The following is a 26,402-nucleotide window of genomic DNA, read 5'->3' on the forward strand; positions in this document are numbered from 1 at the left end:
TCCACCCTCTGTCGTAGCGAGGAGAGACGACACACGAGTTCTCTCCTTCTGTCGTTAGCTGAACGTCTCTCTCTCTCTCTCTCTCCTTCTCTCTCTGTCTTGCTCTTGTTACACCAACCCCCGAGTGACCTGGACGATCCACGCTAACCCCTGGCCAGACCCCTACTGACTGATTATAATTATCGGGGCGTACCCTGCGGCTCGTCTCGCATGGATGAAGAGGAAAGATAATGGCCGAGTGCCATTGATTCGGATGCGCCTAACTGCCGTCGAATTGTCGTAAGTGTTCACCGCGGGGGTGATTTTTCCGCGACTCTGATTGAATGGTACTTTGATAGATAGTGCGTTGCTTGGTATATTGTATATAATTGGCGATAAAGGTATTTGATATATTCTATGAAAAATGATAAAAGTAAAGTGTAGAAGAGATTTATCTTTGATAAACACTTATCGTTTTACTCCACCGCGTCGATAGTTGTAGAGAAAGTATACTTTGAGAACTGAATAAAAAATACTCGAATGATTGGATATTTTTGTATATTTTGGACGATACATTTAATAATAAGAAATATCGACGTTTCTGTTGGTTTAAATTATTAAATTCGTTGATGGTTCTCGTAATATGATAATAATTATAATAAGACTATAATAAGAATCGGTCTTTCATAGGAAATTGATATCTTAATTTCGAATACGTTGATCAGAGGAGAAACTAGATCGCCATTCTGTGTGTGTTATCGTATAATTTGCCTCGCAGCAATGAAATACGTTGCCGTAGTTTTCGTATAGAATCTCATTAGGAGAATCGATCGTAACTAGAAACAATTGTGCGGCTGCCCACGTACGGTCTGCCTTGCGGTGAGAATTATATCCGCTAAATATGTTTAAATGTTAGGATCTTTGTATTATTTTCAAAAAAAAGGAATACGTATGTAAGCGATATGTGCACGTATCAAAAGTATTTTTACAGGACAAACTAAACAATAAAATAAAATAACGATAGAAGAAACGACGTTCCTTAGAAAACTCTTCAGTTAAAGAACATATATTGTTCCCGAAATTATCAATAAAATATTGTGAAAAATATTAAAATAAAAGAAGATAACGAAAAGAAATTTGCACAGTACTCTGAACAATTATTTATCGATTAAACTATCTATGTTATATCAAGTATTCCATAATGGGATACAGAAAGACGAAGAACATATAAAAAGATAAATATAGACAGGATTTTCGTATAGCTCCGCTATTAATAAAATCCGTTCTCCCCTTTTAATACTAATGTTTGCTTTCAATAAGTTTGAAGAGAGATCTGTCAGTCGTTGAGTAATGTATTCAATAAAATTCGGCAGTATGCAAATCTGAAAAGCTTTCGGCGGATCTCTCACAAATTCGACAGTGTTCCAATCCACTCTGCGATCCTGCTTTCCTTCTTTTCAATTCGATATCCGATTCATCGGAAATAACCAGCATCAACCTTTATTCAGACGTTTGCTACAAATTGCTCGTTTTCTCTGGTACTTTGCTCTAATCTTACTCGATGCGACACGCTCTTATAATATTTATACGATAATCGACTGCTTAAGTAGAATTTCGCGTTCTTATATTCTATCGTGTCGTTAACAGTATGCTCACTAATAAACGAACAAACAATAGATATCAAACTACTTCATTTTTCGAATAATATTAACTATAGATCATATATCTAATAATTTGCAAACAGTATTTCTGACAAACAATTTCTTAAAGTAATGGAATTTCGTTGTTGTAAAATGACAGTAGAGTATTTTATCTACGTACTTATATATCAAAGGAGAGAATCTACCAATCACAATCAATCGAGTGTTTACATTGAACAGTCTCTGTAACACACTAAACAACTACGAAGCATTACATTTTATCTATAACATAATCTAGAACATCACATTTTGTTTCCAGTCGTTATACTATATTAACATTTATAATACTGCGAATAAACAAAGCATCCGTTTTGCTTACAATCAACCAAGTATTACCACGTCAACGTTTCCTAAACCATAGTATACCACGAGCATCGCTATCAAATTCCAAAATATTACACTTAAGCGAACCATTAACCTCGATTTCGCTCGTCAGTATCAACGATCATGGCGCAACGACCATGAAAACCCGTATCAGATACATTCGGCGGCGCTAAAGCGCAGTTTCGAAACGAGTTGCCGTCGTGGCCGGTATACAAGAACACTTTTGCAACATCAAACGGGCTGCGCCATAATTTCGCGAGCACGGCAACACGTCCGCTCTAGCAGGGTGCAGTTTTACCGTGGCGCAAACTAGCATCTCGTACGCGGCGAATGACCGCTTTCATAGACACGCAACAGGCCATCGACGTTCCCGTGTTACGTCGCAGCTTGGCGGGCTTTCACGCCTTTAACGTCGTCGTAACTCGTCGCGAAAAACTCAATTATCCGACCGCGAAATACCTGAACCGATAACGGAACGATAATGCGGCCTGAGCTCAAGTGGCTATCAATTATCGTCTCATTATCATTATCATAGCCGAGATCTCGTTAAAACCGATAAAAAGTATACGGAATTAACGTGCTTCGCGTATCGATCATACGATGTATCGAGTGTTCGCTGGTGTTTGCGAAGATTGTGAATTGTGAAAGTTTGTGCAGGAGTACCGTATATAATATGCAGAGGCTTTGTGTTGAAAAGTAAAGGATTTCATTTTTCAGATGGAATTCTCCGAATGATTTGGCGTTGGAGGTTTAACGATAGAGAAGAATTTGTAAGGGTAAGGATACTTGCGGTGAAATTTGTACGAGATTTGCACATTTTTCGGCATACTCGTTACGCTACTAAAAATTACAATAATAAAGGGAAATAGGGATGGACAACTTTTTAAAAGGTTCAACGATGCAAATTTTTTAGCGAACGGTAAGAGAATAGCGACGGTAGAACAATATGGAGATGTTATTTAATATTCGATAATTATGATAATAAATTCATGAATAGCTTGAATCTACAGTTACAGTGGCAAGATAAAGGGAATTTTAATTAACAAGATACGTATACATGTACAGGAAATATATTGAAAACATTTATATGAGTTTAAGAAAAATCAGAAGGAAGTAAATAAATGAGAATCACTGAGAGAAGCTTCGTAAATAACACGAGGAAAGCACGTAGAAAACGAACAAAAATTCACAAAGAACAAATCGCGAAAGAAATCATTAAAACGAAAGGAATTCAAAAAGAGAAACGAACTACGATTGCCGACTTAGTTTCGAATGCGTTCAACGAAGAACGACGACGCTAGTATTCGCTATCTCGCCGAGGAAAAATGGCTGTGCTCCGCGCTTTTACGCTTAAACGTCTTAAATACGCGTCGCAAAAGAATCGTCCGGTGTTGTCCCATTTCTATCCGTCGGGACGCGTCTCTCGTTTCCACCCCCTCACGTTCACAACCCCTTGCCACGCCTCCGCCACTTTTATAGACCTCTCTTTCTCCCACGGAGCTTTAATCGTGCGATTAAATTACATCTCTCGCGAGGAAGACGTACTGCCGCGTGGCGGTTCACGGCAGAACGAATTTACCCTGTCTTTTACATTCGTTAAGCTTGTTCCACCGCGAAGACTTAATTAAACGACTCGGCGAGTCGCCCGTGGACCGTGTGTATTTATCCTTTGAACGGAGGGACAATTTTATGAATTACCTTCAATTATTTTCCCTCGGCGCTCTTGCAACGTACGCGAACTACGTTTCGCGAAAGATGGACGAATTATACTTATGTCGATTCCTGAAATTTGCCAGTAGTTGGTTCCGTGTTCAAAGAGCTATGAGATTATGCAATTATTAAAATTTACTACCCACGAATACAGTAGAAAGTGGCGTCCTTTGTACTTGACATCAGAGATACAAGCAATCATGAAAATGGGATAATTATTTCTAAATCGTTCACTCCTCTAATTCTACGTCATCTTATTCCACTTATCTCCACCACAGATTCCAAAAGAATGAAATACATAAAACTATGGAACAAATATAAAATTCTGAAACTGTAAACAATTCTAGAACTTGAAAGAATGTCCAGTTGCACGCTAAGAAATATCATCGTCCATCACGAAGTTAAAGTTCAATTTAAAGCATCTGCGCTCTATCGTTCCTTGCTTATTCCCATCTGCGAAAGCTTCGTCACGCAAACCCATCGTCCGTCGACCAAACAAACGCAAAAACGCGTCTATTAACGTATCATCCTCTCCTCAGCGATCTCGCCAGACATCGTTATTAGCGTCACGCGTACTCTAAGAAGAAGCTTCTCAGAAATCCAATCGAGAAGGAAACGACGACGTCGTGCCGAGGAAGCCGAGTGGAGCCGTAGAGGGAGGCGGCGGATCGAGACGTTACCCCTCGCCCCCCGACGCAACTAAAATATCCCAGCAAATAACTCGAATTCTATCTGGATTTCCATCGAGCGGATCGAAGCAGGTAGGCGAGTTCGAAAGGGTGGGTAGAGTGGCGTGGAAGCGAATCGTGGAATTCGCGGTAAAAGAACGAGAAAGCCGGCTGCTTACGTATTCGATCACGTAAGTACACACTGAAGAAGGAAAAGGGAAGCAAGCGGGCGAACGATGATCGTACACGCGGCTCTGTAGAGACGTCGTTGGCGCACACATTCTCCAACAAAAAGAAGAATATGAGCGTGAACGCGCGCAAGATCATATTGGTTTGCGCTAAGCGGCGTCGAACGGCGAGAATCAAAATCCTGGATCGCGGTGGGCAGGGTCGCGCGTGGAATTTTAAACGGTCGCGGAGACAGGGATACGCGGCTAGGGCCGGAAGCGGGAACAATTTGTACCGGTCTTTCGAAATATACGAATAATCGCGGACCGCATGCCAATGGCGGGAAATATTTCCGGCGAAATCCCGGTGCTTTCCCGCGCTCTGTCACCGCTCGTCCTCTTGATCCTCTTCCTCTTTCGTTATTCTCCTCTTTTACAATTTTTCTTCCTTTCTTTTCCTTCTTCTTTCCTTCGTCTTCGCTCGACGCTTTTTACACGCCGCGCCCCGACCAGCAATTGAATTTTAAAATTCGACACCGCGACGAATTTTATTGTTGCCGGGGAATCGCGCGAATTGATTTAACCCTTGCGCTTGCTTCTCTCTCGGCTCTCTTTCCGGAAGCGACGCTTTTTTGCTCCACACCCGGAATACTAATTGGCCGTGATGGAACTCGGCGATTGTGTAAGTGATAATTGAGGCAAGATGGAATTACTTGGCCCGATTCGAGGGTAATTTTTGACCGAGTGAAGGTTTTTGCTCGTTTTTGCATTATCATCTAGGAAGCGTAGGGACTGAAAAGAAGATTTCCTTCTCGGTTCGTTACTTTTGTATCAATTTTATTATACTGTTCTATGGCTAAAAATAGTGTCGTTATCGTTTATCGTAGTTTCAACAAAACTTCTCGAAAAGGCGCGAGCAAAAAATTAAATATTTTTACAATCCTGTAAAAGCTATTATACTTGATTCATTATCAACAAAAAAAGGACAAATTAGACAAAAAAAGATCCTATAGCTGAATTTTTCAAACAATTTGATATAAATATTTATTCGATCAACGTTGTTCGTTATTCTAATACGATACATTCATCGACATTTTCATGTATCCTCAAAATACGAGATATCATCAACGAAATATATCAAAAAATTGTGCTCTTTGGCAAAGAGTTTCTTCGGGCACCGTGAACGAGCTGTTCACAGACATCAGCTCTTTCATCCAGTAAAGATGCTGCAACTAAATTCTTTATGCACGCCAGTTACGTTACTTCGATGCACGCACTCGTGATCGTACATCACCGGAACGCAGTCTTTCCGCCTTTCCATCTGGCTAGCGAGCGTGTTCAATAATATCTCGCCCAATTTCACCCGATCCTTTGCACGCTTTGAAAACACGCGTCTCGATACTCTCTGATCTTCATCGTCGACACGACGCGCGCGCCGCCGGGCATCAGCCAATCCGACGTATCGATATTGAAACTTGTTCCCCTTCGTTCGAATCTACATCACCTCACCTTTTTTTCCTTTCTTCGTCTCGAGTTTGTTGAACTTTCGATTTTTTATTCTATGCAGTAAGCAACTAAATTTTAGTCCCGATTTTCCCAATATTCTATTGAATATTATTATTCCTTCCACTCAAAGCCAAAAATCTATGTAAAATCACAATAACAGTATCGATCGATGGTATTCGAAAACATCAACGAACTACAGACAACAACATCGAGAGACATTATAGTGGAAAATCAGGAATATCTTATAGCGATACAATTTACTAAGAAAATATAAGGAAAACATTTCTGATAAAATTTCAAGGTATGATCGAAGTAACAGTGATCTAAATTTCAGTATAATATTCTATACGAATTTGTTGAATCGCGATTAATATATGTAAGTTCATGATTGGGTTTTTTACAATTTCCTGATTATATTTCATTTTAATATATCTACTAGTATATAGAGTATAGTATTGTAAAAGAGAGAGAGAGAGAGTTAGAATCAAACTATGTTCGTACTTCGTTTGTACTACTTAGTAGATTCAAACTCTACTAAACTGAAACTTCTTCAGAACACGTAGACAACAAATATCTCGCAATGAACATACTTACAATTAACATTCTACCCAATATTCCACCAAATATCGTATTTTGCATACCAAAATAGACGAAATTTTTACCATTTTAAATTTCAAAACCCTCGCGCTGTTTACTTGTTTATTTAAAGCTCAACAATTACAAAAAGAAAGGAACACGACAAAAGAAAAGTCAATGAAATTTGAGGATAAATTTAAAAAATCGTGCGCGCCACCGGTGATCGAGGGACAAAAATGGCCCATTTTTTACATTCAACGCACAGCAGAACGAACATTTATAGAATGTACGTGGCTAGAAATGCCTTCAGCGTTCCAGAACTCTATTATCACCCATGACGGGGTCATAAGACGAGAAGTTAGTGAGAGAGGGAGATAATACCGAAGGGAGTAAGTCGTAGTTTACACGTGAAATCCAACCCGTATGCCGACGTAATCGAAATGAGACGGGGACCCCCATGTACCCCATGGACAGGATTGATGGACAGCCGGTGGTCCGTGACGTGACCACCTGACATTCTTGTCCGATCGGGCTGACATGCCCCAGGGATCATGCATGCGAGTTTCGTGCTCACGTAGCAAAACGTCTACTCCGATTTTCCGTCATCCACCAAGTGTACAACCGAATCTGCGTACTGAAATTTCGTCTAATGTTCGTCTACCCGCGTTCATTTACAATCTTTGTGCGAAATTTTCAGTATCTTATGAATAGAAATTGTAATTGAAGACGATCTAAGTTTTCTATGACCGAAATCTTCCCTTGCTCTATGATAAAAATTGTCTTTTGCTAGTTACTGATAGTATGCAATAGATTTTTTTCGGTTGACTGAAACATAGGATCAATTTTACAGAAAATAAATATATTTAAACTTAACAAGTTTAATTAATTAGTAGCTTACAAAAAGCACAGTGTCGCGTACATCGAGTATGAAATGATCAAAGATGATCACGTTTTTACAAAGTATATTAGCTGAAAGTGATTGACATATGAATGCTTCTTATTGCCATTTTATGTTAAACAAAAATCGTGAAATTGTGAATTATGTTGAAAAAGGTAAGTAAAGGCAAAACATAATAAGTTACGGATATTTCATTAATTCCAAGATTCCACAAATCAGATATAGACAATTCATCTATTAAAATATCGGACATTGAAAGCCTTCCAAGAATAATTCAAGATAAATAATCTGAATACCAAGTAAATTTCTAAACAAAGTCCGGCAATAAAATCCCACCAATACATCTATCGTTTCTCGATCTACGTGAAAATAGCGTACGCTTAGCTCCTTTCAAAAAACAACATCAAATCCAAAAAAAAAAAAAAATCTGCGTGGTTCTGACCACAATTCTGAAAACCTGACGACTATAATTCTGAATAAACCGCAACAATAAAAATCCATCAAAATTCTTATGACCCCGAACACTGAGGCTTTCTTTCTCGAAAAACACATTACCATCGCCAACCAGATCGCCCTCCTGCATCTCTTTCTTCGACAAATTGCTATTTCCCTGCAGCGTGTTTCGTATTTTTTACAGAGAGACAAGCAGCCAAAGGGGCTGGCCACGCGAACATTGACGCTCACATTTATCCACACGGATTCTTGCCACGATTCACACGCATTCGACGCATATGCCTGTTCGTTCACACGTGCCAGGCAATTTTGCCATAACGTCGAGAAGTATGCGGCGGAGACGAGCGGGCCGAGCGTAAATCCAGCCAGGGGGCTGGCTGAGGCTTGATTTCACCGTGCGCGCGTGGAAACAACTCGAAACTCACGGAGAGAGAGACGATACTTTCGAGCGTGCACCGTTTACACGGAAATGCACGCGCGGATGAGCGCGCGGCCGTTCGCGAGTCAGCAAACCGTGCGGAATGCCGACTGACGTAACGTCACCGAAATTGAACGGCACCCTGGCTGTCTCGCTTAATCGAAGCCTCGTTCGACTCGACGGCCACGCGTCCACAGATTGTTAAGGGGTTGCTTTCGATTCGAATATTTGCCAGTAGATTTTTATTGCCAGTAGACTGTGCGTATTTCTGCAAATTCATACTTTCTGCGAAAAAAATGGGACTTAGGTAGAGAATGCTTTTAGCTGTTAACCCTCAGCGGCGGACATATTTTTCTGGTGACAATACAATGGTGGCGGCGTCCAATTTTGAGACAAATTCTAAATGTCGCCAAAAAAAAAAAAAAGAAAAATGGTAAAAGGATATAAAATTTGCATGCTTCGATAATAAATTTGTATAAGCGTTAATAACCCAAAAACGAGGCTACATTTGTAACTTTAATCACATACTTTACCGCAAACATATTTTACCGCGTTTTCGGGCTATTTTAATATTTCCAGCGTGTTTGACATTTCCTGCGCAAGCATCAAAATACACGCATAACGGTGCGTGATTTTTAGGATCGAAACTCGGGCGGAACACGTTCGAAGCATTTACGAACGCGCCATTAATCAAGCCGATATTTCCCGTGTTTCAGATGTTGCAGAAGCGTCGGTGAATTTAACGTTATCGTCGCTTATAGCTTCATTTACGTACAAACACGCATAAGTGCTTGTACGTGCGTATTCGCAGATGCGACCTCCGTCCCTGTGGAATTCTAGAGCTGGTCAATGTATAGTTACATACATACGGAACATACCACCGAACCGGTAACTAGACACGAGTGTTTACCCCCCTGTGTGATCCTTACGTTGCCTGCAATTTATAGGAAAAAAGTTCTACGAGATTATTCTAACTATGCCACACACGTGTGTTTTCTGGATACACGTGTACGTTTATATATAAAACAGACGCTACCAATTCTTGTGAAAAAAATTATATTACGAATTCATCTATTAAAATAGCGGACATTGAAATCCTTCCAAGAATAATTCAAGATAAATAATCTTGTGAAAAAAATTATATTACGAATTGCAATAGATAAACTTTTCATACCTTTCGCTTCGATTTCTCTCCGATATTAACTAACAGGTAACATTCAATTGATACCAACTAATTCTGCTACAGACAACCCTTTTGTAACGTGGTTAACTCGTTCCGCGTTATATCGAAATCAGGTTTCCAAGTGTGTGTTAACAGCAAGTACTTAATACTAAGGAAGACTGCAAGACCCTGGATATCTTCACCTTAAGGGATCTATGTATATAGGTAAGTCTTTAAACTCCTATCCTAAACTAAACCTGTTTGGTACACGTAGTTTGACATTGCAATTTCTCTTGGAAGATCGTTGAGCGGAACGCGTGAGCTGGAATCGGAAAGGTCAGAGGATCTCGTGGCAATGCGTCATCGAGTAGGCAAACAGGACACCGATCGAAGCGAGCGTTCCTATCCCTAGGACGACGCACACCGTACGCCACACATCGGTCGTACAATTCGTCGCTGCCGTGGGCTGTCAACGTAATTACACGTACAGGGACCATTAGACACGCGCGACGCTTACAAACGACTCAAACCACCTGCGAAATCGTCACTTTGTTCCGCAGTTAAATCATGCCAAACTCGAACGACCCTGTGTACAGATGCGTTCCACCTCGTTGCAATCGATATACGACGAATATCTACAAATGTCTGAAAATGTGAAGGTTATCGTCGTTGAGAATATAATCGAAAAATATCGTTAGAGTTCTTCTCTCTACCTTGCACGGAGATGTGTCTGACGATGAGATCTGAAACACTTCGAATCGCTTCGAACCTGTACTGTATTTTATGTGGCGGCAAATTCGAATCGCTCTGAACATGATCTGAAATTTAGAACTCTCGAAAGCTTTTATAAGCGTTGAGATACGTGGTCAGAACTAAAATACAGGAAGATATTCACGCGATCAGTATATTCGGCTAATAGAGTAGCTGAGCACATGCAGTTTAACCGATACAGTTTCTATATTTATAAAAGCAGCGATATAATTTTCAAGTTTTATAATTTTCAAGAACGTAAATAGTAGAATTATATATAAAGAAACATATAAACAAACCAAGAACATAATTTTTCTTTCATTCTTGCTCTTAGAACGACGGAATACCAGCTCGCAGATATGATATGCAAATGTAAAGAATATACATATAATATGCAAATTTAATACGCAAAAGGTATAACGTAAGTAGTATAAGAGAAATTTCTAATTAACAATTTTTTATCGGGATTACCTGTCTTTTTAGGAAATAAGAAAGTTCGCAAAAGTCTGTATTTCGGAGGTTTCAGAAATTATGTTCATCGTCTGCCACGAAAATTACATAGCTTACATACGGTCTCCATCGAGATCAAAATAAAAGTCTGTAAAACACGTTCCAGTTCCCATGGCGACACACGACCGAACAAGAAATCCATTTCCCTCGTGTGGAACACTTTCTGTGTTTCAATGAAAGGAACTGGAGATGAATTTACCGATCAACGGCTGGAGGTTTATACGGCGGCTTGTGCCTGACAGAAACATTTTCTAAGATCGATTCTCGCGAATCGCACGAAAACGAATTTCTTGTGGGCAAAACTGAAATTATATAGTAACATCGTATTGCAGCCTGTCCTATATCATAAAGATATATTGTGTGCAATAAATAAATATTCATCGAAAATACAATATTTGTAAGATTTTCATATTTTACAAGCGAAACAAAGCAAAATTAATACTAAACAGCTTCAAACAATCTTCGACGCATAACTTCAAACATTCCAACCTTGCAGCCACGAACAATAGAACCGAAACCAATGCCAATATTCCATCAACCGCACCACTAACATGCTAACAACTTGGATTGTCACCAAATTTTTCTACAATTCTCTTCTTTTTTCAATGATTTTTCTGCAATCTCGTTTATTCTCCAACAACAAAAGTAAAGTTGAAATTTAACCACGGCCACGGAGTATCAAAGTTTCGAGAATTTTCACGCTGGCCAAGAGTGTCTCGGTGGTCGGTTGCAGATGCAGCTAACTGCGCTACGGGGCGTATTCATTATCGGGCCGCCGGAGCCCAGGTTGCTGAGACGATTAAACAGGGAATGGGAGGATCCTCCAATGATTGGCTACACGGGGCCGATTCAATGTCTACGGCTCTATCGGTCTATCGCTCTCCCGCGGCCGTGTTACCCATCTCCGCCGTTCTATTTTATCGCGTTGCACGCTCGTCGCTAGTTAAGCGAAAAACGCGCATAGTTCGACGAATTGTTCAAAAATTCTTTCCCCTTTGCCTTTCGTTTTCTGGAAATATAGATTTGTGACGATCCTTTGAAACGAACTGTAAATTAACGCATCGAGCATGACTCTGCGATTAGTTAAACGGAAAATTTGGCTATTTCGGGAAATTGGCCAGGAATTCTTTTTGTTCTTTTTTTCCTTTTGTTTTATGGAAACGTTGGATATTCAGTGATTTTGATATGTTGGAATTGTGACGATCGTTCGAGATGTATTATGATTGATGAAACTGTGAGCTGGTATGTTTCAAGTGGTAGAGCGGATTCAAGTTGAATCATTGATCGATGGCTTAGTTTTCGTATAGATAGTATTTCTGTCAATACTATTTTTTTTTCTTTCTTTCGGTATCGTATAATATCAGACTGACTCTAATTTCTTTTCTACGTTTATAAATTTGTAACAAGAATAAGATGACATATCTTTATAATTACATATTATTTGTACCGACCGATCCGATAGAACTACGATAGATTTCTGATAGCTGTACTTGTCTCACAAGATATAATACGTTTGTTAAAATGTTCACAGGATAGGGCAGTCATTATTGAAATTGAAAGACGATACCTAATTAAAGACAAAGCTCTACGAAAAGCTTGTCTAATACCACGATCTAGAATCTCCTGTCCACGTAGCGCCAGTTAGAACACATTGAGAACAGATAATCCGACGCAATTCGACCAAAATGTATCCACACGTCACGAGAAATGCAATTACAGATTGACGTCAGTCAGGTGCTTCTGAAGCGTGTTCATCGTATCTCGGGTTTATAACCGACAGCTTACGAACTGATGCAGCATTCGGCTGATCTTACAGGTTGAAATTTTTCCTCGAGGAGAGTGGATTTTTCTAAGCAAATAAATTGAATTTTTCACATTTACAAATATTGAATATGGCAATTTAAAAAATAAGAAAGGAACGATTACGTGGTTAAGAGCAAGGTTTTTGTAGACACTGATAAAAAGAGACTAATAAAAGTATATCTTACTTTCTAATTATTATCTAATATGTATTTTATATTTGATATTTAATATACTTTTCCATATATTTACATGTTTATATTTGTCACGAATGTACAAATATTCACGGTCTAGTTATTGCATGTCCACTGATAATATTGGATCAAGAATATTGGAAAAAGATGATTATTTTGTAGATTATTGATCTAAGAGAAATAGCGAAAGTAAACATCTACTGGATGAAAAACGATTTCTATTCTTCGTTATAGGGAAAAATGCAATAGACGATCAACTTGTCACTAATTCGATAAAAGTACCATGGTTTTTCTAATTCTCTTATTTTTATATCGCTATAATTCTTCGTTTAAACCATTTACTTTCCTCTATGCATGAAGCGTAAAACTTGCTACAAAAACGAATCGATCGAACTGCCACAAGTTCAACTTTAGCATCATCGAATTAATGCGACAACACTGATCGATTCCTCTAGCTAGTAACTAGTACAATGGTAATTGCAATCGCGACAAACGCCTGCAACAACCGAGCGCTCGTAAATGATAATGTATCCGTTGCATTGGAACGCAAAATTACACGAAACTATACGATACCTCCATTTTCCTTTTGAAAGAATTTAACCCCTTGGCATCGAATGACGAGTCTGACTCGTCATGGTAATTTAATCCCTTGGTCTCATATCACGAGTCTGACTCGTCACAGTAATTGAATCCTTTGGTGTCAAATGACGAACGCAGATCTCTTTATACTTATAGTAAATTTAAAATTTCAAAAAGTGCTCGAAATATCCAAAGTACAACATACATGTTAAGTACATGTTAAGTGCAAAGTACATAATATTTGTTATAACAATCAGTGGATTAAACAAATTCCTATTTAGATTTCATTCGTTTGACTAGGTTCATAAAAGTACGGATTTGCTTGAAAATCTGCGATCTAGTAATAACGTTACGTACAAGGTATACAATGACGAGCTAATCTCGACTAAATTGTGCGTCAAGGAACACGTATACTTCCGCGTGGACACGTCGAAGAGAATGTTGTTCGCGCGTGTGCACTGAAAACTGTTCGTGACTTATAGTTGTACGCGCAGCCCGTTACCTTCGCTTAAGCCAACACACTCGTACCTACACGCGAATCTCCACGTTGCATAAATCCTGTCCCGATGATATACGACCGTAAGGCTTCCAACTATTTGCCGGACCAGTCTGGCTTGGCACTTGCGTGTACCTAATGCGCATACACGCGAACCCTCGTGACAACTGGCCGACCCTCCATTTTCGATTTTCAACCTGCGACTCGCTCTAAAAGCGGTCCTACACTTCGGACTTTATTTCTATCGGTTTCAATTATATTCAATATTATAATTATATTTTTTATACAATTATATAATTATAATACTATAATTATAATTTCAGGAATTTGTAATTTGTCACAGCAGTTTGAAGCGTCGTGCAGTTAAGCACGAGAATCTGACCGAAAGTTACTCGAAGTGATTGTATTTGATTAGCTAAAGATCTCTACGGAAATCTATATTAATTCATATATTTATATTAATTATTAAATATCTTTCATTCGCGAGAGCGTACAAAATATTAGATTTCTAAAGATACTGAAAATGTTATCCAACTTAAGTTTTCGTATTATCCTGAATTTCAAACAGTGATTACTATACTGCGGATTTGTATGCAAATTCCTATGTTTGAGAATAGAATTAAAAAAGTAGAACCTCGGTAGAAAATCGTTTTACCTATTAACGATAAGTACCGAAGAAAATTCTATAGTACATTGAATATTTTACCTACTTTTTCGTATTACGTGCATTCCATGCAAATCCTTAAAAATTTCCTACAAGCGCATCGAAATTCGTAGGCTGTTAATCGCAACAGTTCCTAAATTAATCTCATCACGATAAAAATCAACCATTGTATCCACATATTTATCACAAAAGCACATTCATAGAGAGGACAATAGTAGCTCATCCACGAAGCTTCGATTTATCCAGTATATCTGGGTATTAGCCGAGGTAGGGTAAGAAATCGAGATAGTTGGAGGCGCGAAGCGAGCAAGAACGGCGGAAGTGGTAGAAACTCAGGGGGATGGGGATGTTAACGACAGACGAAAGTCCGAACCGAAACGAAACGGAACGGAACGATATCCCCCTTCTCTTTCTCTATGGTACAGCCGTTTTTTCCGTCTGGCAGCCGTTTTCTTTTTCCTCCTGACGATCGAGCCTCGTTAACTTCGCTCTCCTCGTCCCACTCGACGAGACTTTCGTAACCATGGGGCCATTTACATGTAAATGCCTCTTACCAACGGACATTTCCTCGAGCCTTTTCCAGCATTGGTATCAACGCAGTGTCTCCCGTTCCCTTTCTTCTCTCTCTCTCTCTCTCTCTCTCTCCCTCTCTATCTTTCTTTGCCCCTTTTTTTTATACATATATACAATCGTCCTTTTTTTACCGACGCTCTTTGTCGAGCACTTGCTTCGTTTCGCTTACAAAAGCTTCGGTAATTAAGTAGATATCACGCTTGGACGTTTCTGGAGGGAGAAGAGGACCTAGAAATCGTGCTCGAACGAGGAAAAAAGAGAAGAAAATGAAAAGAGAAGAAGGAGCAGCGCCTACGAAAGTGCTCTTCGTCGAAACAATCGCTTTAATCAAGATGTAGACCGGCGGTGGCTCGTTCGATTCCAAAAGAAATCTTCTGCAGGATCTCTCGAGATGACGGCAGCTGCCGACAAAAGTCAAGGGTTGCGTCGATTCGATGAAATATGCATTCGTGAAACAACGCGGCAAACCTCTTATTTGCTCACCTTCTCCTCTTCTCTATTTCTTTCCTTCCTCTCTATTTGCTTTTCACTTTTACCGTTTTACCTTTTTGCATCGTGCGATTAAGGTGTCCACGTAGAAGGAACGCGAGTGTCCTTTGACAAGAAACGAATAGATTACCTGCTCCGTAGAGTAGCATGTTTTATAAGAACTAGATAACTTATCTATGTCTAAGACTAATCTTTTATATGTCTGTTATAAAAAGTGACAATTGATGGAGTGGTTTGTGAGAACGTATACAGACATTAATCATAATCCGCGATTATCAACCGATGTGTGGCAATGTTTCTTAAAACATGGAATACCTAAGTATTTGATCAATGACGCTGGCCTGTTCTCTTTCAGATTGTCAAATAACAACAATAATCATCCAATGCGAACGTCTTGAATCAAATACGATATATTTTTTGGCGTTTTTGCAAAATTTCCCTAATTAATTTATGTTAAAAACCGTCAAAAATTTCGATAACGAAAAAGAACAAGTGAGAAACTACGCAAATATTAACAACGATTCTACCCTATTCCTTTCGTACTCGAGAGACCACTTTCAACGACAGAAGAATACAATTAAGCTGCAGGGTGTAAACAGCGGCGAGAAGATTTCGCGTGAAAGTATCGTAGAAAGGGTGCCGAGCGCTGTACGTTCGATAGATTCTATTAATCGTAGAGCGGGAGCGGACGACAATCGCAATAAATTTGACGTGCGGAGCGTGGCGTGCGAGGAAAACGTGAGAGAAAAGGGCGATGCCGGCCACGGGCTGCCTGCTCGATATTGATGCCGGATTTATGAAGTCTCGCTGAGGTCACGTAACGTACGTTCGGCTCGCGTGGCTAAGCCTCTACCCGCCTCGAGAAACCTGTTCATTTTTCACCCAGCCGACTCGATCGTACATCGTTCACGCCACGAAATCGGCCTGGCCGCGATCACGCGGTTCGCTCTCCACGATAACACGTAGAACCCGCACTACGTTCTCTCTACGTCAGGGCCGCGAGATACGAACGACCGATTACAGAAGCGAAGAAACTGGAGGGGAAAGGCCGAAGGAATTGCGAATGCCTTCCGCGAAGTAGCCGGCGAGGTATGATTCGTGAAGCAAGTAGGAGATTCGAGAGCCGATTTTCAGCTATGAACCAGTCGCTATCACGGTGATGGTGAACTGACGAGGAACGGAAATGGGTGGTCCGTTCAACGTGTACGATACACGTCTCAGGAATGGTAAGTGATCCAGAAATGGTTGTCTCGGGCTGACGTAGATACGGGTGGCACGTGTTGCGCTGAATGGTATTCTGAATTTTTGCGTTGAATTATTGAGTAGATTTCCTTTAGTATTTTGGTACTTCGGTAGTCGTTTGTTCGTTTACTATACGATTTTTATCTGCTTCTAGAAAGTTGGGGTCCGCGAGGAGAATTTATTTATTCCTTGTTTTTATGGTTGAAATATTTTGTTTTATTAAGGTTTCTAGTAAGATGTTCGAAGAAGATACTTCAGTTATATCGAAGTGCAATTTAAAGACAAAAATTTATTTGTCTTTTTCATTCGAATCTAACTTAGTAGATATTAGTGTTTTTTCTTTTTCTCTTGTTTTTTTTTTTTTTGGATGGGAGGGTGTAATACATAGTTATGATCTCTATAAATGTAATTCTTATTATCTTTATAAAATCAATTTCCGATATAGTATCGATAAACGGTGAATTAGATTGCGTTAAAATGTTGACATACCTCTTGATGCTTTGCTCACTTAACTTTTCAGTAGACTGTTTCTATTAGTATGTCTTATGAAAGAATATTGTTACTATTAGCTGAATAGCGGATTTCATAAAACGTGCCGGGGGGCTCGAGGAGTTCGAAGCTGATCGAAGCCAATTCTATTGAAATATCACTTTCCCGTTTTTTGCCCATTTTTATTCCTGGCAAATGAGCCAGGAAACAGTATTTCCAATACCTACCCTGAGAGAATAAATAGTAGAAAAAAATGGCAACAATAGAACAATAATGATAAATAATAATGATGATAAAATATATTGTTACACCCTTCAATTTTTTAGAAGGAAATAATTAATAATCCAAAATAAAATAACATTTATTCTAATCGATAGTCTGATTCTTTCTAAAGGCCAACTGTCCGATAAAATCTACTTTGTGTTTACAAGAACATTTGCTAAATTATTTATCCTAAATTACTTACATTGCCATCTTACAGTTTAGAGTAACTATATGTTCCATAAAATTCCAGAATTTGGGAAATAGTCGTTTTAACTTTGGGAAACATTTTTGTCAAAAATCTACCGAAGCAGGAAGAAAATTACTATCGATATCTGTAGCATTAATTTTAAATTATTATCAAGATTATTAGAAAACCCGGTACAAGTACAAATGAGAAATTATATCGAAATTATTGATAAGAAGGTAAACTTACGTTTGATATTTCAAACATATACCAGCTATAAAGACATTTTTTCGTTAGAGCAAGGAAAAAAGATATGAAAATGTAGATTAACTAAAGCGTCATGTCGTAAATGTTTCTACGAATTTTTATCAATTCAAAGACGAATGATGTTTATCCTTTGACTGGACAGAAATATTTCTTTCGATACTTTTGTACAGAGATGCGAGAAAACACGGAAGGTGGGTAGAATTGGAATGTCAGTTCGACTTATACAAAAACGAATAGAACAGAGGCACGTTCAGCTATCTCCACATAAAACCTTATGAATGACAAGTAACGAGCAAAGGTATTTGTTACTGCACTCGAATCCGCGAAGACGAATCTTGAGAAGGGACTGACGGCATTTGAGATTGACACGAACGTTTCGGGACATTATCCCTCTTCGATTTATTTCCACCGCTTTCTTCTCTCGCTTCTGAATGCTCTTTTATCAAACAACACACCAGAGATATAGTATATTATCTTCCGACATTGTTACTGCCATTTGTTTAGTCCAAACATACATATTACTCACACTTTCTTCGTTATTCATTATTATTTGAAATATTCCTAAACAGCCGCAGATTGAAAACTCCTGGTATTTTATATTCTTTACGTATGATTAAAAAATAATTCGAAATTTGTCGAGTTTCCTGTATTTTTATATTACTTTCATTTATCTACTAATAAAATGTATTTATTAATATATTCATTCCCACGAGAATTGAACAGAATTAATTTCTATTATTAACAGCAATGTGTAAAAATTGAAGCATTAAAGTAAACAATAAAAAATAAAATACTCGACTAAATGTCGACAACATTGATAAAACGTTAATAACTTTAACGTGACGATCACAAAATTGAAGAATAAAATATAAATACAGTGAAACTCGACGCAATTTGAAATATATTTACCGTCAAAGTAAAGAGAGTTCTCCTTTTCACAAACCTAGAGTTGTTAATCAGATTCGTTAAGCCCGGTCCTAATATCGAAACAGCCCAAATTTTAACGTTTCTAGAAGATTTCCAAAATATTTTTCCATTGAAAGAGATCTGTTTGCCAGCAAAAAGGAGAATGTGACGTGACGTAAGATGCTGGGACGCAATATCCATAGGAAGAGAGCAATATGAAACTGATTAAACTAATTACGACTTTCCGATGGCAATTTCCAACGAAACAGGCGCAGCAAGTGCGAGCGTGCCACGTTCATGTGAACGTACGTGAGATTCTGCGCCACAAACGCGTTCCCTGAACAAGTTGCCTCGCTCTTCGAGTTATCGTGCTCACGTGCTGCAACCAACTGCAAAGATGCAAACGGAAGATTTCAGGTCGCTTCGCGATTACCTCGATAAATTCGAAAGCATTTAACTATGAGCATTTTGTGTCTCCGTCGTTTGAAATTCTCCGACGAGTCTCTTAAAGGGGATAAATGATAGAGATTTAGAAATTCAAGATGGTGCACGCGATAATTAACGCGAATACATTTTTCATAGAATTCTTCACTGCGATTTAATCTGTCAGAAAAATATACCATGCGTTGAAAGTAACTAAGCTAATAACTGAGATTTCAATTCTGTTTTTTAACACCGTGGTTACCGAAGGCAGTTCCAAGAATTCATTTAACATTTTTCTTGTCTGTCCCTTCTACGTATTAATTCACTTCTCGATCTTTAATGGGTTAAATATATAAAAGTTTCTCCGAAAAGTCTAAAATTATTACTAAAAAGAATATTCAAGAGTTCATAAAATAATTCCCAGTAAAATTTTACACTCTGTTTCCGCCATATCAGAAAATTGCCGTGCCTTCTATCATTGCACGTTTTATTTTAGAATAAAATCCAAGCATACAGTATAAATATTTTTGAAATTAAATTCTTTACGTTGAAAGCAATGCTTTAAATGGCCGTATTTCCATACAAGGCACAAAGTTTTAATCGCTTATTAAGTTTTCGCTGTCCAACGTTGTTTAATCCTTCTGTTGCGCGTACCGTCAGAAATCCACATTTACTATTTGCTCGTGAAAAGAATCGCCATAACGCAACGTCTTCTATTTCAAAATGTTCCATCGCTCTTATACCACCGCTCTTTTCACCGAGGCCTTTCTTTTTCAAGTTTATTCGCCGTTCGCTTTTAAACCAGAGTAAACTGTTTCGAAAGACCCGGAAACTGATTCTAATATTGATCTTGGAAAAAGGAAGACATCATTTTCAGTAAATACTCAAAAACTGTACGAGTTTCCTTATACTTCCTCGGTGCTGCTTTCATGCAGATTGTATATTTGTAAATTTCAATACAAACGGTCGGAACTTTTATTTCATAATTGGATTCTCTCTAGTACCGATATTTCAAACAGTTCAAAAATTTGTACATCGCCAAAAAGAAAAAGGAAATTCACGTACTTGTTTTTTATTTTTTGATAATTAACAGCGAAGATCCTCACACATCGTACATTATCGCCACATATTAGTATTATCAATAATAATAACAATACCATTTCGATTTAATTTCCCACTTTTAAGAATTAATTCTGAAATCAAACGAAGATGGTAAATAAATCGCAGACGATACAAAAATCTCCATAGGAAAACAAAAATTAAAAAGACGCCATAGAAAATTTCGATACAAAACGTTCATTTACAGTGAATCTCGGACAAAAGAAAGAACGAATTTAGCAAGAACGCTGAACCTTCCGTCTGGATCACAGTTCCACTACGTCATTTTCCAACTTCAACAACTTCCTCTCTCTCTACTGCCCTTTTCCCATGTCTATCGTCGCAAATCATCCGCCTACAACCCCAAAAGAACGAGAGAAACCATGCACACACGCCTCGTGCAGAACATCCAAGACACGAGAGCGTTGAACGAATAGCTGCGACACCCTTGCGACAGATAACCGTGAACAAGTTCGCGCTCACCCTTTCCATTCGAGCATCTGGCCGATTCAAACGTAAGACGCGACACGTTCGAGCTCCTTTTCAGGATGATTAAAAAACACGGACACGGACCAGGCCCATCTGTGTCTCTCTCCTTTCACCAGCTCTTCGTTTCAGCCGTTAACTTTCGTTCGTCGAGAAAAGGAAGAAAGAAAGAAAGAAGAGAAGAGAAGCATCCCTCCCGACGCGGCGGATTCAAGGGTGTCTGCGTCGTTGGCAGCGGCGGCGCGCGATCAGCCAGAAATCCGATACTCGATGAGAAAGCTCGAGGGAGATGACTTCGCTCGTTGGAAAAGTTTCTCCCATTAAAGAGATGAGATTTCATCGAAGGCCCGCGCGCTCCCTGTATCTTGCTTCTTCGCCCATTCCGCCCCTTTTCACAGTGTCCGCGAGCACCGCCATGTTTCACCGCCTCTACTCGTCCGCGAGCCACCCTCCTTTCACCCTCCGTCGGCCTTATTTTTTAATACGCCTTTTTAGCCGTCCCGCTTTTCATTTTGCCGACGAGAAAGCCGCGGGCGGGATTAAATACCCGCGTTAATCCGATTCGCTGTAAATGTTTTCGAGCGCTTCCCAACCCCTGTCCGCTACCCCGCTGGACCACTCTCTCTCTCACTCTCGCTCTCTCTCTCTCTCTCTCTCTCTCTGTGTTCTACGCTCCCCATTTGTCGTTCGCGTGGATTCTACGAGCTTTCGTGAGAGTGGAGTATGTGAAACCACGGTTGTGCGTGTGTACACGCGTTATAGAAACGCAGCACGGTTGTACAGTACTGTACACGCGCGTACGAAACTAGTTTCAGGACGAAAGGGGATGGTTTTGCTCGATAACGTCTACGGGGCTAAGGGCGCGCCTCTTCTCGCGCGCATTATTACTTGACCGGCCTCGTAATCTCGGTCGCTGCGCTAAATTTATTCATGGCTCGGCTAACAGCGTTAAGGTATGTTTTACCTACCGCCACTGGATGTTCTTCGTTCGAGCGCGCTTTTTTCGTGTATCTTGAGGTTTCGGTTTGGGGAACGGGTTGAAGTAGAATTCGCGTATGGTGTTTCGTGGAAAAGTCGAGTGAGACGAATGACACGATCGCAGAATTAATTCTGTACGAAGGTAAAGTTAATACCTTTGCCATTATTAAAGTTTCGTTTTGTTTTCTGCATCCAGCTTCGTTAGCAACAACTAATTTCGAAATTCACCGAGTAGTAACACTGTATCGTTCGAAAGGATGAAACGTTTTAACTTGTAAGCCAATTTGCGTCTGATCGTGGATCGAGTCGAGTTCCAGCTTTTCCTGTGTAAACCGACTGAACGTATTTTGTAATTCTCGATTTTTCAAAATTTGTAAAAAAGGGAGGGGAACTAATGAACGTTTCTTAAAAATCTAGAAATCACTCGAGGCTTACCTTGTAATCGCTTTTGGAAATCGTGCAAACGCGTGCGCAACGAGGTAAACACTCGAATCGGTTCGGTTGAAAATTCAAAGCGCCTCGCACACTCCCGAACGAATTATCGTTGACTGGGTTCGGGTCACATCGTTGCATAGGTGTACTCACCGTGTAGCGAACTCCAGATGACGTCAGTACATCCAATTCACGTCGAAGGCAATCCCTGAAACACACAGAGGTACACGGTTACAGAGAGATGAAACATTAACCGAGTTGTTGACTACCGGGACGACACAGGAAATCCGCGCCAGAGTTGCTTTAGGCTTCGATCACTGCCACGACACGAGTACTCAGTGAAAAGGTTTTACACTGAAGGGAAATGTACAATGTGTGCGCGTACTGTAAATTAAGTTTGTTTAAATTAACAAACATCTTGGAATTCGTTATGCACCTACGATATTACGCAGAATGGTTAAAAAATACACGGATAGAATGGAGACAGAATGCAGAAATTTTCACGTGTATGTTACGTTCACACGGTAACGCTCGTTACGCGAAGGTCTAGAAATGATTTACATTAATCATGCATTTGATAATTAAACTACATCCTCATGGCTGCTAAAAAAAAAATCGGTAAAAACAATCTCCATGATAAAAATAGTTTCACGAGCGAGCTATACAGACGCGTGAGCAGTTTCGTACAGGACAAACAACGTGGTACAGGACGTCAAGCTGAACGTTCTATGTCGCTTACATGTATTATTCAAGCTGACAGTGACGCGACGCTTAGCAAGGGTGGATCCTCGTCGGACAAGAATGCTTGGCGAGAAACAAAAATACGGAAGGACAAGGATCCGCTCACCGCGATGTCCTGCAGGAAGAGGGGAAAACTGGAGTGTCCAACGAGAATGAGGCGGACAACGAGCAACATGACGACGACGCCGACGACGACGACAACGACGACAATGTCGCGCTGATGCTGGAGGAGGAAATGTTATTTCTTTGGGACGCTAAGTGACAGGTCGAAAGACATTCGGAGATACTCGTGCCAGAATGTCGCGAAGACGGTCGCGCGAATCCGCTGAACGAACAGCGAGTCATCGTGCAAAAGTTCGGACGCACTTTTGCCAAAGAGAGAGGGAACACGACGATGAAACTAGTCGCGAAAAATCTCGCTGATCGTTTGACCGACGCGACGACGACAATTCTCCAGAACAATCGGTGGAATTGTTGTCCGGGAGATTTTGCTTTTTCCATCCTCATCCTGTTTTTGTCAAGCTTTGTTCTCGAAGATAATGAATAGAAGGAATAAAGGGTTTGATGGTGCTAGAGAAGATGATAAGAGATAGGAGGTTTGTGAAAAAATTTATTAATTATGTGTGTAATTATGTATATATTAAAAATGTACATTGTAATATTGGTCAACGAAAGCAACTTCGATAAGCGAACGATTTATCTTGGACATTTTGACTTATTGCGCGTTTCCGCGAGGAACTGTTCTGGAAGAAATGTACCAAGTAGAGAAAATAAGAGATTCGATGGAATTAAGAAAATTAGAAAGCACCAAATCTGCTAAAACGCGTGTATTCTACTAAAACACGAACGTAAACGAACGAAGTGGGGAAATTTGATTTGAGTAAAATTCGAAATGAAAAGATTGCATTAGTTTGAGGAAAGAGACAGATTCGATCGCAGTAGAAAGGTTAAAAATAGCGTTATTCGCGTAGTATGTGGGTGATATTGATTTATAGCGTCGCCTCTACTATACATTTTCCGTCGGAAGCTAAAATTTAAAGCCTGAGTTTTTATAGAATAAATAGAGCTTCTTCGTAAACTGGATAAGAACTTATGACTCATTCAAGTGCTATTTATCTTCGTCAAGGTTCCCGGCTGTGGAGTTCTTGGATCTCAAGTTGAATTACATTAACCTATTTTAATGAAAAGCAAGATATGTTTTCTTGGAATACATATGTACATAATTTACGACAAACTAAAGCAAAAAAAAACTTTCAAAGTTGTTAGAGTGAGAAAGGAGATGCATATATGGAGAGAATGAAATTTTACCATTAATAATTGCTTATCGTTGAAACGTATTATCGAATGGTAAATTGCGTTCTCGATTCTCAGATTAAATTAAGCACACTCGATATGCAATGGCTACAAAAAATATTTGCATACCATTGTATATTATTATAGCATTTGCATATTAATCGGTTAGGTTCAAGTATAACAAATTTCATATCATTTAACAACGCTTTCATACGGTTAAAAAATTTTGATACTATGAAAATAAAGTACAAAACATGATAAAAACAACGTTTCGTTAGAAAATGAAGAGTATGTGAAAACATGTTTTGTAGCCGCTATACGCAGCCTTCTGTTTCCTCTCTTTCATCGTGCAATCTATTTAAATTCTCAATCCGCTTCTATCTAAGCTTCAAATCAACACAAATCTACTATCGCCCAGCCTGTGAAATATGTTTCACGAAAACTGCAGCCATCTTTCACGATACGCGGAAACAGGACGAAGATTAAACAGTTAGGCGAAAACCTGTCTCGCGGAATCATCCCCCGAAACGGATCGTCGTTAACACATTCGTTATCGATAGGAGCGAACGACAAATCGAACTAAAAACCGAAAAAGAAGAAAAAGAAAGACAGGAGGGCAAGAAAAACGACCGTCCATCGATTGCTATCGAATTACCCATTCGAGCGATTCTGCGCCGCGTAAAAAATACTTTTATTCGACGAGAGCGATCGTTCGCCGATTATTGCATTCTCCCACGCGAAGAGTAATGCTCCCCCGGCATCGTTTGCTTCGCGCGGCCCTCTAAACCGTGCCGGCAGAAAAATGGTGAAACGAGCAGACTGAAAGAACGCTGCGAAAGCTGAAGAAAGAAAGAAAGTAGATCGGTGTGTATATCCAGGTTCTATGTGTACGTGAATAAAAAGAGAGAGAAAGAAAGAGAGAGAGAAAAGGGAGAAAGGGAGTGAAGGTGGAGAAGGTATAAAGTAAGAGGAGCGGAAGCATTAGTGGTATTGCCATACTATTACTCGCGCCCCTCTTAATAGCTCGCCCATTAAAGATAATGAACGTAAATTATGCGTAACGGAGCACAGTTAAAAAGGTCGCCTCTATCTACCGCACGAGGTACGGCCACTCTAAATTGACTGTACAACTGGACGGTTCCGCATGGCGGGACACGGCTGTCCGTGAAGAAGTGGATCGGAATGAACAATTTATTGACACGCCGAACCTACCTGTCGTGGGACTACCGTATACATACATTTGCGTGAAATGCAAGAGATAGTCGTGGAGATCGAATAAGAGAGCCAATAAGGGAAGAATTTATTTAATTTAGGCGAACCAAGTATATGCACAATATATGTCATTTTGTAGGCTTGATTTAAATCAGTTTGAACGTACGAGAATGTTTTTTCAATGAATGAAACATTGTGATGGACTTGAATCTACGATATAGTGTAGTAATAAATTAATTATCATACGTACGATATTATTGTCAGCAGCGTTGTAATTAGAAAGTAAAACGATCACAACTGCCAGGAATTGTATAAAAAGATTCATACCATTCTCAATATACAAACTTAAAGAACCATACGGAACTTTCTCATATTTGCAAACTCGGAACTCATTATCTAAGAAAATATTTTACCACGTTTCGCTTCTATCTCTTCCAAACTTTCGGCGTCACAAGGTGAAACTGCTGGACCAAGGAACCAAATGTAAAATGCTACATTCGAAAAATTTGGTTGCCTGCTTTTACAAATCTGATGAAAAGAACGTAGTCGCCTGTCTATACAAGGTAACGCTGCAACGGTACCTTTTCGTCACTGAATCGTGAACGAAATCGACGGAATAACAGGAGAGAAAAGGGGACACAGGAACCTGTATAATATACTGATTTTCACGTCTACATAGGGGGATATATTCGTCGCACGTCCGTGCCAGATTTCCTTGAGTTATATCGGCAAATGCTGAGGAAAATACGTTGTGTTCGAAACGTTGCCGGT

The 26,402-nt window shown here is 39.5% G+C and overlaps 1 protein-coding gene across 5 annotated transcripts in view; it reads right to left on the reverse strand.

The window, feature by feature from the left end:
- Window positions 1-26,402, reverse strand: part of LOC122567626 — a 585,073-nt gene that overhangs the window by 474,899 nt on the left and 83,772 nt on the right. For 4 of the 5 annotated variants that reach the window (XM_043726374.1, XM_043726375.1, XM_043726373.1 and 1 more), the window contains one exon: window positions 22,539-22,593. The gene's annotated coding sequence lies outside the window, so the exon portion shown is untranslated. The other variant, XM_043726376.1, reaches the window with a different exon arrangement.

Source organism: Bombus pyrosoma, linkage group LG5 (genome assembly GCF_014825855.1).
Source record: "Bombus pyrosoma isolate SC7728 linkage group LG5, ASM1482585v1, whole genome shotgun sequence".
Classification (NCBI taxonomy): Eukaryota; Metazoa; Arthropoda; class Insecta; order Hymenoptera; family Apidae; genus Bombus; species Bombus pyrosoma.